The following is a 13,511-nucleotide window of genomic DNA, read 5'->3' on the forward strand; positions in this document are numbered from 1 at the left end:
GACCACTCCACGTGGCCAGCACCTGCCAAGCCAGGCTCTGTACAGGCTATGTCCGCCCACACAAGTCTGCTGTGGGCAGTGACATCACTGCCAAGGGAACTGGAGTCCAGGAATAAACAGGTGAGGCCTTGCAGGGTCGCCGATTGATGTGGTTTGGCTCTGACCCCACCCAAATCTCGAATTGTAGTTCCTCTAATCCCCACATGCCATGGGAGGGACCCGGTGTGGAGGTAACTGAATCATGGGGGCAGTTAACCTCATGCCGTTCTCCTGAGAGTGAGTTCTCATGAGATCTGATGGCTTTATAAGGGGCTTTCCCCCCTTTTGCTCTGCACTTCTCTCATCTGCTGCCATGTTCCTTCCCCATCCACCATGATTGTAAGTTTCCTGAGGCCTCCCCAGCCCTGCAGAACTGCGAGTCAATTAAACTCGCAGCTTAATTGAGAGAGAGAGAGAGACTGCCATCCTTTCTCTACTGAACAGACCTCCCTCAATGCTTCTTGCTTCCTGGGAGGACAGCATGAGTCTGGGCTAGGGATCAGTGGGGGCCCACCCTGCCACCAGTGATCCCCAGCCCAGACTCATGGTCCCCTCCCAGGAAGGTGGTTGTGAGTGGCTTGGTCAGATTGGCATTTTAGAAAGTTTAAGCAGATTGTTCCTCTGCTGATGGGAGCAGGAAGGTGGGGAGGAGGGAGACTGGGAGATGGCAGTGGCCACTGGCTCATTCAGCAGTGTTTTAGGGGACCTGCTGTGGGTCACCCCCTGCACCAGGCACAAGGGTGGGTGGAGAGCAGGGCAAATGTGGCCCCTGCCTGCCTGGAGTGTGTCACCCAGCAGGGGAGGAGGACAGAGAGCAGGTGCCAGACAAACTCGGTTGTCACTGCAGGGAAAGCCCAGTGGATGCCTGGGAGCCATAGTGGCTATCCCAGCATCCCAGGCCAAGAGTGAGTGCTGGTGGCACTCCCGTCCACTGACTCCATCTGCTCACAGGCAGGAGTACAGGGAAGGATGGGGGCTCTGGGCAGGTGGTCAGGGAAGGTCTCCCAGTGGTGGGATTGAAGCTGCCCTGGGAGAAATGGAACCCATCAACCCTCCTACCATCAATGTAGCAGGTGCCCTCTGCTTTCTACAAATGTGAGCTCCCGCCTGCCTAGGCTTCTGCCCAGGTGGGAAAAATGCGAATGGAAGTTGTTCTCCAGGCAAGGAGATGCGTGCACCGGGACACAGATATTAGCAAAACGCAGGATCTGCGTCTCCTCCTGCAGCGGTGCTGGCCTTGCCATTGGAAAAAAAAGATTTGGAAAGATAATTTGAATTTATAAATCCAATTCCAATGGGGTTATTGATGTGCAAAGAAAAGGATACATAAACGTGTGGCAAGGTGCACACTCGATTAGCTCCCTGATTTTTTATTTATCCCTAAGAAGCACTTACCAGAGGATGACAAACATTTATTTTATAGATGGAGCCCAGAGGACTGACCCTGCCGAGAGAAATCGGATTATTAGTGCTCTGACAATTGAGTTTACACAAACTTTTACTTCCAGTTATTAAGAAATGCAGAGAATTTATATTCATGCGGCGCCTAAGTGCTCCAGGAGCCACTGCTCCGTCCTCTGGCCCAGCCTGCCTACTCCACGTGGGCCCGTCTGGTTGCTGCCATGCTGGGGCTGGGCAGGGGCAACTGAGCCCACCCTCGAGGGATGCGTCTTCCCCTCCGCAATGCAGTGCCTCGTGTAGGTCACCATGGCAGCCTGTCCCCCTGGGACTCCCCCTAACCCCATGAGCACTGCTCTACTGAAGATCTGCTGCCTGCTAGGGAGGCAGCCCCCCACACTCTGAGCAAGACAGCCAAGAACAAGGTAAAATCTCTCCTCCCAGCATAGAAATGGCTGCCCCACTACAGGGCGGGCACCCATGACAACCAGCCAAGTCCAAGGGCACAGAGGAGAGAGGTGGAGTGCATCTGTCTGCAAACCCCTACGAACCTCCGTTCTACCCACTCCACCCAGACGTGCACCCCACACCCCAGTTGCTTTTTACTCCTGACTCAGTCTTTCATCCCTGCCAGCCTGCCTGTGTGTTTCCCTCCTGTCACTCACAGACCAAAACGAAGAATACCTTTGAGGGCTCATCGGTAAACTGGACACAGCTGAGGAAAGAATCACTGAGTTTACAGACATGTGAATGAAAATCTGCCGAGAGGAAAAAAAGGGTGAAAAGATGAACAGAACATCCAAAAAGCGTGGGACAATTCCAAAAGTTGTAACACATGTAATGAAAATACCAGAAGGAAAAGAAGAAGCCAAAGAAATACTGGAAACAATAATGGCTGAGGGTTTTTCCAAAATTATTAACAGACACCAAACAGCATATTCAGGAAGTTCAGAAAATTCCAAGCAGGATAAATGTTGACAAACATTGATATACATATAATTTATATGCTCTATCTCAAAAATACTCTGTTTGGTATAAACATCAAAAATATCTATACCTAAACATATGCTATTCAAACTACCAAAAAAGAAAAACCAAGACCAAGAGAAAATTTGTGAAAGAAACCAGAGTAAATATACCTACCCTGTAGAAGATCATGCATAACAATTACCTTGGAGTTCTCACCAGAAACCATGCAAGCAGCGAATGTAATAAATATTTAAAGCATTGAAAGAATAAAACATTAACCTATAATTCTGTATACAGTGAAGTTGTTCTTCAAAATTAAAGGAGAAATAAAGGCTTTCTCAGACAAACAGAAACTGAGGGAATTTGTTGCCAATAGACCCATCTTGCAAGAAATATTAAAGAAGTTCTTCACCAAGAAGGAGAATTATATAGGCCATATATTTGGATCATATAAAGAAAGAAAGAGCTTCAGAGAAGGAATAAATGAAAGTAAAATAAAATCTGTATTTTTCTTAATCTTACCTGGGCTAAAAAAATAATAACTGTTTGAAATAATAATAGCAAAAATGTATGGGGTAATTATAGCATATGGATAATTTAAGTGAATGACAGCAATTTTATAAGGGATGGGAGGAAGTAATTCAAAAGATTCTGTTAAAATGTACCTGAACTACCCATGAAGTGGTCTAGTGTAATTGAAAGTAGACATCAATTAGTTGCAAATGAGTATTGCAAACTCATAGGCAACCACCTCAAAAATTTCAAACAGAAGTATAATTGCTATACAAAAGAAGGAAACAAAATTGAATGATATAAAATGCTAAATTAAAACCAGAGAATGTAGAAAAAAGAGGGAAAAAAGAAAGTGAAATAGAAAGTTTTAAAAAACATGGTATTCATCCAACTATACCACTAATCACTTCAAATGTGAATGATCTAAATACACCAATTAAAAGACAGACTTTCAGAGTGTAAAAAAACCCAATTACATGTTATCTACACGAAGTACACTTTAAATATAAAGATATTGATAGATTACAAATAAATGGGTGGAGAAGGATATCCCATTCTAACACTGATATGGTTTGGATATGTGTCCCTGCCCAAATCTCATGTCAAATTGTCATCCCTAGTGTTGGAGGTGGGGCCTGGTAGGAGGTGGTTGGATCATGGGGGCAGTTTCTCATGTTTGTTTTAACACCATCCCCCTTGGTGCTGTCATCACCATAGTGAGTTCTCGTGAAGTCTGGTTGTTTAAAGGTGTGTAGCATCTACTCCATCTCTCTCTTCCTCCTCCTCTGACCATTTGAAGTGCTGGCTCCCTCTTCGCCTTCTGCAAATTGTGACTGTAAGCTTCCTGAGGCCTCCCTAGAAGCTGATCAGATACCAGCATCATGCTTCCTGTACAGCTTGTGGAACCATGAGCCAATTAAACCTCTTTTCCTTATAAACTACCCAGTCTCGGGTATTTCTTTATAGCAATGCAAGAATGGACTAATACAAACACTAATCAAAAGAAAACTAGAGTAACTATATAATTTCAGACAAAGGCAACTTCAGAACATGGAAAACATCAGGGATAAATAGGGAGACTACGTAATGATAAAGAGATCAATCTTCCAAGGAGACATAACAAGCCTTTACATGTATTCACCTAACAACAAAGCTTCAAATTATGTGAAGCAAAAACTGATAGAACTGCAAGGAGAAATGGATGAATCCACTTCTAGAGTTGGAAAATCCAATGCTCTTGTACCATTAATGGACAGATCCAGCAGGCAGAAAATCAGTAAGAATACAGTCAAACTGAGCAGCATCATCAATCAACTGGATCTAATTGGCATTTATACAATATGTCAACCAACAACAGCCAAATACACACTCTTATACTCACATGAAGTATTCACCAAGATAGACAACACAATGGGCCATAAAATATACCTCAAGAAATTTAAGACTAGAAATTGCCCAGGTGTGGTGATTCACACCTGTGATTCCAGCACTTTGGGAGGCAAAGGCAGGCAGATCACTTGAGGTCAGGAGTTCAAGACCAGCCTGGGCAAAATGGTGAGACCCCCATCTCCACTAAAACAAAATAGAAAAATTAGCTGGGCATGGTGGCACACACCTGTAGTCCCAGCTACTCCAGATGCTGAGGAGGGAGGATTGTGTGAGCCCGGGAGGTGGAGGTTGCAGTGAGCTGAGATCATACCACTGCACTCCAGCCTGGGTGATAGAGCAAGACCTTGTCTCAAGAAAAAAAAAGGATAGAAATCTGAAAAATATACTCTCAGATCACAATGGAATCAAACTAGAAATCAATGTCTGAAAGCTTGAAAAATCTGAAAATATTTGGAGATTAAGTAACTTAAATAAAACACCTCTATATAACACATGGGACATAGAAGAAGTCTCAAGAGAAATTTAAAACTATTTGAACTAAATGAAAATACAACTTATCAAAAATGTATGGGATGCAACAAAAGGAGTGCTTAGAAGGAAATTTATAATATTGAATGTACGTATTAGGAAGAAAAATCTAAAATCAATCATCTAAGCTTCCACCTTAAGAACCTAGGGAGTGAAGAGCAATATAGACCTAGAGTAAGCAAAAGAAAAAAAAATAATAATTAGAGAATATATAACAATGAAATTGCTTAAAATTTTCAATAGATATAAAAAGTCAATGAAACCAAAAGCTGGTTATTTTAAAATATTATTACAACTAAAAATCCTCTAGTCAGGCTAACAAAGTAAAAAAAAAAAACGAGATACAAATTATTCATATGAATAATGAGAGAGAAGCCATCACTACTGATACCATGAATAATAAAAGAATAATACAGGGATATTATGAACAACTCTGTACTCCAAAATTAAATAACTTAGATGAAATGGAAAAATTCTTTGGGGGAAAAAAACTACCAAAACTCACACAAGGGGAAATAAACAGTCTGGATCTATATCTATTAAATAAACTGAATCTATAATTAATAACCTTTGAAAAACAGAAGGCACTAGGCCCAGATAACTTCACTGGTGAAGTCTACCAAACAAAGCAAATATAATACCTGTTCTCTCCCATTTATTTCCAAAAGTAGAGCAGAAGAATAATTTCCTAATTGGTTCTAGGGGTTATCATTACTAATACTAAAACCACATAAAGAAATTACAAGAAAGGAAAACTATGAGCCAATATTTCTTATTAATGAAGATGTAAAGATCCTCAACAAAATATTAGCAAATTGAATTCAACAATCTATAGAAATAAATATACACCACAATAAAGTGGGATTTGTTCCAGGTATACATTCAATAATGAAATCTATCAAATGAGCAGGCTAAAGAAGACAAATTACAATAATCTTATCAATAAATACAGAAAAATAATTTGACAAAATTCAACACCTATTTATGAGAAAAACTTTCAGAAAAGAGTAAAAAAATGTTTTCAACATGTTAAAGTTGAAAACATTTACGAAAATATTTGTACATATCTACAAAAAACCTACAGCTGACATACTAATGATGAGAAACTAGATGCTTTCCCCTTAAGATAAAAAAAATAGGTAAGACTGTTCCCTCTCACAGAAGACAGTCAATATTGTGCTAGAAGTCCTAGTTTATGCAATAAGACAGGAAAAGGAAGTGAAAAGTATACAAAATTTCTTCCTAGAAATAAAACCGTCTTTGTTTGCAGATGATATAATTGCTATGTAGAAAATTCCAAAGAATCCACAAAAAACTCACGGAACTGAGTGATTATAGCGAGATTGGGCCAGGTGTGGTGGCTCACACCTATAATCCCAACACTTTGGGAGGCTGAGGTGGGCAGATCACCTGAGGTCAGGAGTTTGAGATCAGCCTGGCCAACATGGTGAAACCCCATCTCTATTAAAAGTACAAAAATTAGCCTGGCGTGGTCGTGGGCGCCTATAATCCCAGCTACTCAGGAGGCTGAGGCATGAGAATCTCTTGAACCTGGGAAGTGGAGGTTGCAGTGAGCTGAGATTGCACCACTGCACTCCAGCCTGGGCAACAGAGTGAGATTCTGTCTAAATAAATAAATAGATAAAGCAAGATTGCAGGCTACAAGGTTAATATGTAAAAGTCTATTGCTTTCTTATATGCCAGCAATAAACAATTTTATTTAAAATTAAAGACATTATTTACATTAGCACCAAAAAAAGTAAACACTATAGATCTCACAATGTATGTACAGGATCTATATGAGATAAACAACAAAACTCAGATGAAAAAATCAAAATATAATTAAATAGGGAAGTATTCCGTGTTAATGAATAAGAAGATTCAATGTTGTTAAGATGTCAGTTCTTCTCAATGTTATCTATAGGTTCAACACAATCTCAACTAAAATCCCAGCAAGTCATTTTAAGAATATGGACAAACCAATTATAAAGTTTCTGTACAATGGCGAAAGATGCAGAAGAAGTGATGCAATAATGAAGAGGAACAAAGTGGGAAGACTGACTTATAAAGCTATGGTAATCAAGACAGCTTGGTACTGATGAAAGAATACACAAATAGACCAATGGAACAGAACAGTGATCCCAGAAGTAGACCCATACAAGCATAGTCAGTGATCTTAGACAAAATTCAATGGAGAAAGGACAGTCTTTTCAACAAATGGTGCTGGAACAAGTGGACACACACATGCAAAAAAAAAAAAAAACATATTCTAGACACAGGCCTTACACCTTTCACAAAAATTACCTCTAAATGTAAAACACAAAACTATAAAACTCCTAGAAGTAACATAGGGGAAAATCTAGGTGACCTTGGATTTGCAAAGAGTTTTAGATACAACATCAAAAGAATGACCATAAAAAATTGATGAGTTGGACTTCATTAAAATTGAAAATTTCTGCCCTGTGAAAGATACTGTTTAGAGAATCACAAGACAAGCCACAGATGTGAATAAAATACTTTCAAAAGATGATATATTTGGTAAAGGACTTATATCCAAACTGTACAAAGAACTCTTAAAAATCAACAACAATAGACAACTCAATTTTTAAATGGGCAGAAGAACGGACACTTCATCAGAGAAGATATACAGATGGCACAGAAGCTTATGGAGATATGCACAACGCCATAAAACATCACTGAAATGACCATGAGATACCACCACACACCTACTAGAATCATGAACATCCAAAACATTGATACCACCAAATGCTGGTGAAGATGTGGAACAACAAAAATTCTCATTCATTGCTGGCAGGAATGCAACTGTGGAAGACAGTGCAGCAGTTTCATAGAAAGCTAACCACACTCTTACCATATAATCTAACCATTGTGATCCTAGTATTTCCCCAATTGAGTTGAAAATTTATATCCACAGAAAAGCTTATGCAAGAATGTTTATAGCAGCTTTATTTATAATCACCTAAAACTGGAAATGACCAATTTTAGTAGGTTAATGTATAAAAAAAACTGTGGGACATCGATACAACGGAATCGTACTTAGTAATAAAAATAAATGAGCTGTCAAGACACAAAATGACATGAAAGAGACCTAAATGCATATTGCTAAGTGAAGGAAGCTAGTCTGAAAAAGCGGTGTATTGAGTGATTCCTACCATATACCATTCCATAAAAGGCAAAACCAGAAAACCAGGAAAAAGATCAGTGGTTGCCAGGAGTTGAGGGAGAGGGTGAAAGGATAAATATGGGGAGTGTGGGGGTATTTCGGGGTGGTGAAACTCTTCTGCATGATTCTGAAACGGTAGATGCACAACATTATGCATTTGTCAAAACCCCGAGAATGTACGACACCAAGAGTGAATCTGAATGCAAACTATGGGCTTTAGCTAATGACAATGTATCAATATTAGTTCATCCATTATAACAAAGGTACCACACTAATGCAAGATGTTAATTAGAGAAGTGAGGAGAGGGATATATGGGAACTCTCTGTGTTTTCTGCTCAATTATTCTGTAAATCTAAAACAGCTCTAAAACATAAAGTCTATTAATAGAAAAGGAAGATATATGCAGAATACATATGAAGATGTGATCACACTGGGAAGTATTCCACGGTCGTGCAAGAGAAGAGCCAACCTCGTGAAAATGCCATTGCTCCAAAGCCAATCTATGCTTTTATCAAAATTCCAGCCAAACCCCAACAGCGTGCCTTGTGAAGCCTGATAAGCTCATCCTAAATCCATCTAGAAGAGCAAAGGCTCAGAACTGGCTAGGAAAATACTGAAGTAAAAACGAAGGGATGGAACTTATTCCACCAAATGGCAGAAGCAGTTCAATGAGTGTGATACTAGCACAGAGACAGAAAAGTAACCCGATGGAGCAGGACACAGAGCGCAGATACAGATCCACCCATCAACAAAAGCCTGTTATTCACAGAGTGGCATTAATTCCGCAGGAATCAGGCCCTTCCCACCCATCCCTGAGAGTAAAGAAGGCTGAGCCCTCACAGGGTCAAAGGCCAGCTCTGAGCCTCTCAGTCTCCAGAGTGGATTAAGGTGATCCTGGACTCTTTGTGCACCTTCCAGCTAGAAACTAAATAAACCTTCCCCAAAGGAAGATAACAAGACCCTAGGCTTAAAGTTATTTCTGCAATTTCTCATATACAATTTCCAACATCCAATCCACATCAGCTAAGCACACAAATAGGCAGAACAAAAATGGACAGAGAACGAATGAATTATTCTCTGAATGTTGCTGGAATGAATATCCATGTATAAAAAAAATAAAACTTGATCTCTGATGTTGTCCTGCAGAATACTGGGCTGGAGCCACAACTAAAATATTCTATGGCAGTAACAGGATGTTCTCTTAAGTTCAAATGCTGTACTCTCAGCCTACTGGCCAGTCAGGTTGTAATGTGTGTGCTAAGCACAACTTCTTGAGTCTCCAGCTTCCTGGATGCTTTGGGGCCAGTGGTGATAGGGGTAGATTGCATTTCTCTGGGTCAGGGTAAGACCTACCATGTTGTCAAGGTCCTTTGAAGGCTTCTTGTATCTCCCATCATGTCACATTGAAACTCCAGCATAAATACTTCACATGGTTGAAAAAAATCTGTAATGAGTCACATACCTGAATCTAATATGCTGTTATTGGTACAGCGTTTTTCCTACACCACCACGCCTACCTGGCTCCATTCTCTACAGAATATGTAATAACAACCACAAATCTACAGTGTCCAGCCTCAATTCAGTGGCTAACCCTGGACATGCGGAATGGGTCACCTGTTACACTGGGGAGGGGCTGCACCCAGCACCCAGCACCACCCACCCCATTCAACACACACTTGTATTGAATAAAAGGCCTATGTGGCAAAAATAAAATTACAGGCTATTTAAAAGAAAACGCAGGAGAATATCTTTCAGGCTTCAAAGCAGAGAGAGATTTCTTAACACATAGGTGTACACACATGCGCACACATATATGCACACATGCATGCATGCACACACATGCATACACCTGCACATGTGCACACACACGCACACAGGCATACACACAAGCAATAAAGGAAGAGAGTTTTGTTTATGAAAAAGATAGCAGAGAGGTGAACCAGAGCATGGAGGGAAGATATTTTAAGCAACGTAACTAAGTATCAGTGTGTGAACTATTTAAATATATCTAAAGGCAAGCACAGAAAACATTAAGTGACCATTGTATCAGCCAGAGTCCTCCAGAGAAACAGAACCGATGGGAAACAGATATGATTTAAGAAAGTGGCTCATACAATTGAGGAGGCTGGTGAGTCTGAAATCCATCGGGCATGCCAGCAGGATGGAAACTCAGGCAGGAGTTGGTGCTGCCGTCTTGAAGCAGAATTTCTTCTTTTCCAGGAAACCTCCGTTTTGCTCATAATGTCTTCACCTGAGTGGGCGAGGCCCACCCACCCTAGTGTGGGTCATCTTTTCTTAAAGCCAACTGACTGTAGATGTTAACCACATCCACGAAACACCTTCGCAGCAACACCCAGGTTAGGATGTGCTACAGCATAACCCTGTAAAATTAGCCAGCACAGCCACTAAGCACGAAAAGGTTTGCCATCACCAAGGCGAGGAGATGCGCTCTGAATCCAGAATCCACCGTGACATAGCATCAGATGGGCAGAGGGTGAGTCTGCCCACACCGCCTGTTGTTGAAGGTATCCAGGGATCAGCCTTTGCGTTCTTGGCCAGTGGCATAGAAAATGGGTCCGAGACCCTGGAGGGCTCCCAGGTGGGTGATGCTGTTGCTTATCTCTTCAGCCTTTGAGCCAGATTGGCAGGGTTTTGCATATTGGCTCTGCCACCTCTCAACTGTGTGACCTCAGGCCAGGTGCTTAGCCTCCATGGGCCTCAACTGCCTCATCCATAAAATGGGGAGAATCACTGTCTATGCGTCTATACGTCATGGGACCACTGGGAGGTTAATGAGCTGATGCACATCATACGTGTCAAGAGGACCCAGTGAGTGTAAGCTGGGATCATCCTGCAGTCTCTAGCAAAGAGGCACAAACCTGACAGGCAGCCATTCCATTTCCAGATGTTCCCATGGCTGAACTCTACTGCATACATTCACAGGGACGGGGGCGGCCACATGCATGGCAGGCGTGGCCCACAGTGGTCCAGCATTTGGACAGCCCAAGCAGACCCCAGCACAGCACCTGGCCACAGGGCTGGCATATACATGTAAACTCCAGGGGAGCAGAACCCAGCCACAGGGCCGGCGTACGCATCTAAGCCCGAGGGGAGCAGAGCCCAGCCTGGACCAGCACGATGGCACCTGCCAGCCACACTGTAGGTACTCAGCAAACATTTGCTGAATTAATGAATCATCCCTACTTATGAAAGTCTATGGATCAAAAGCCTAGAATTTCATGGGCCCACAATAAACGCTTCCAGAGCATGGATGAATGGGCCCGCTCCCCTTACCTGAGTACTCTGCAGAGGAAAAACAAGAGATCCAGAGGTGAACCAACACTGAAGGTTACAGGGTGGGTCTCCTAAACCCCAGGCCAGGAACCATGCACAACCCATCCTTTCCCTAAGTGTTTTCCATGAACTGCAGCCCTGCTGGGTGCAATGAGGGCCAGGAATCCCCAAGAGAAGGCCGAGGACCGTTGATGTCTGCAGTGGTGGGCATTCCGCAAGCCCACCACCCCCAGAACCCGCCACGGGAAAGCCCCCTTCTCCCAGGGCCTCACAGCATCTTAGCCCTCAGCTCAAGCGTAGGTTAGGAAGGGGGCTCAGAAACAAACACTACCGCACCTTGGTGGTGGTTTATCCAAAGCAGCTCCACTCTTGTGCAGAAAGGGGTGGAGAAAATGGGGGTTTGCTGAGGCAGGAGGGGGCAGATGGGATGGGTCGCTCCCAGGCCTGAGATTCGTGCTGCATATTGGGCACAGACAGAGCAGGCAGTGTCTCGGTGACAGGACCACACACTGTGGAATGACAGTCAGGGGTGAGGGATCGGAGCAGGGAGAATCTTAATGCTGGCAAGACTTATCAGCCTGTCACGCACCAAATGTACTTACAGTCACACTTGACATCACAAGTGTTTGTGGAACAAATATTTGTTGTGTGCCCTGGCTTTGGGGCCAATCCATCTCTGAGTGGTGCCATATGCATGGACAAATGGCAGCCTCAGAAAGTGGCAGCTGGCAGGGCGGGGTCTGTCCCCTGCATGTCCAGGAGCCGTGGGGTTAGAGCAGCCAGGGAGTGACACTCCCATTTCCACTCTGCTGCTCGCGAGTGGGGCAGCAATGCCTGCAAGGTGCCGTCGAGGTAGGAGCCTGAGGAAGGACACCTGGGCACAGGGCTTGGGTCCCAGGGCTGCTGGCCCCCAGCTCTGTGCCTTCGCAGGGGCAATGGACCTCTCTGAGTCTCCGAGTCCACAGCGCTCGGTGTACTCATGGCAGGGGCATCTGTCATGGCTTCAAATGAGAAAGAAGTGAGCACAAGCCTGCAGGAGCATCATGGCCACCACATCAACACAGAGGGACGCGGCAGATGGTTTAGGAAGCTCCAGAGTGGTGATGCTGGGGCCAGCCTGTGACTGTGCCTGTCCTGATGATCTGGGGACCACGAGACAGTCTGGGTCTCACTGTATAAAGGGAAGTGACAGAGGTACAGAGGGCAGAGGGAGGAAATGCTTGTTTTTGAGCACAGACTGTTTGAGAAACTCAGCCTGGGGTTGACACACACCACTCCTTTCAATTTGCACAATAATCTACAGAGAACTCAACCCCATGCCATAGATGACAATGCTGAGACTCAGGAAAGGTGAAATACCTGTCCATGGCAAGCAGACAGGAACTAGTGGAGACTTGCAGCCAGGTCCACCTGTCCCCATGCCCCCCAGTGACATGCTCCTGCCATCACATCAGTGACTCCCAGGATAATGTGCATCAGGGAAGCTGATGGACACAGGCACTCGGCCTGACCCAGTGTCCCTGGGGCCCATCAGAGTGTCACACTGTCCTCGACCATCCCTGCCACACCTCAGAGCTGCCAAGAAGGCACTGCCTCCCTTCTCCCGAGAAGTCCCCACCCCCTCTCAGCCCACACTCTCCCTCTCCCCCAAATGCCATCTGTGGCTACTCTGCAGCCCCAGGCTCGACCTGTCTAATCCCAGTGACTGACTCAGGTGTTGGCCACCAAGATCCCCGAGGAGGGCAGGCAGACCAGGGAGCCCGGCACAGCGACCGGCGCAGGTCCAGGAGTGCAGAGAGCAGTGGGACTGTGAAGGGCAGGAGACCACCGGCTCCTTCTGGGAAGGGCCTTCTTATTTCCAGTGGAATGTTGCCCCATGGAAATCCAGGCCAAGTGTGGCAACTCTTAATGTTTCCAAGAAAAAAACAAATACAGAGTTCAGATGATTTCTCTTAGGTTTTAGAAATTGCTTTGAGGTTTTGTTAAACACTTTGCAAGTCACACAAAGTCATCTAGGGGAGCCGCCCGCGTAGCCTCCATGGCACACAGGTCAGCCGGCCAACAACATGGAGGGCGATGTGCAGAACTGAGTAGTGGCCATGCCTGAGCAAGCCAGACCTGAAAGTGCCATCTCTCTAAAGGATGTTTTGCCAGGGAAAGGTGCTCCAGGGAGGCAGGCAGATGCTGGCCGTGCCC

The sequence above is a fragment of the Nomascus leucogenys genome, chromosome 7b (genome assembly GCF_006542625.1).
Source record: "Nomascus leucogenys isolate Asia chromosome 7b, Asia_NLE_v1, whole genome shotgun sequence".
Classification (NCBI taxonomy): domain Eukaryota; kingdom Metazoa; phylum Chordata; class Mammalia; order Primates; family Hylobatidae; genus Nomascus; species Nomascus leucogenys.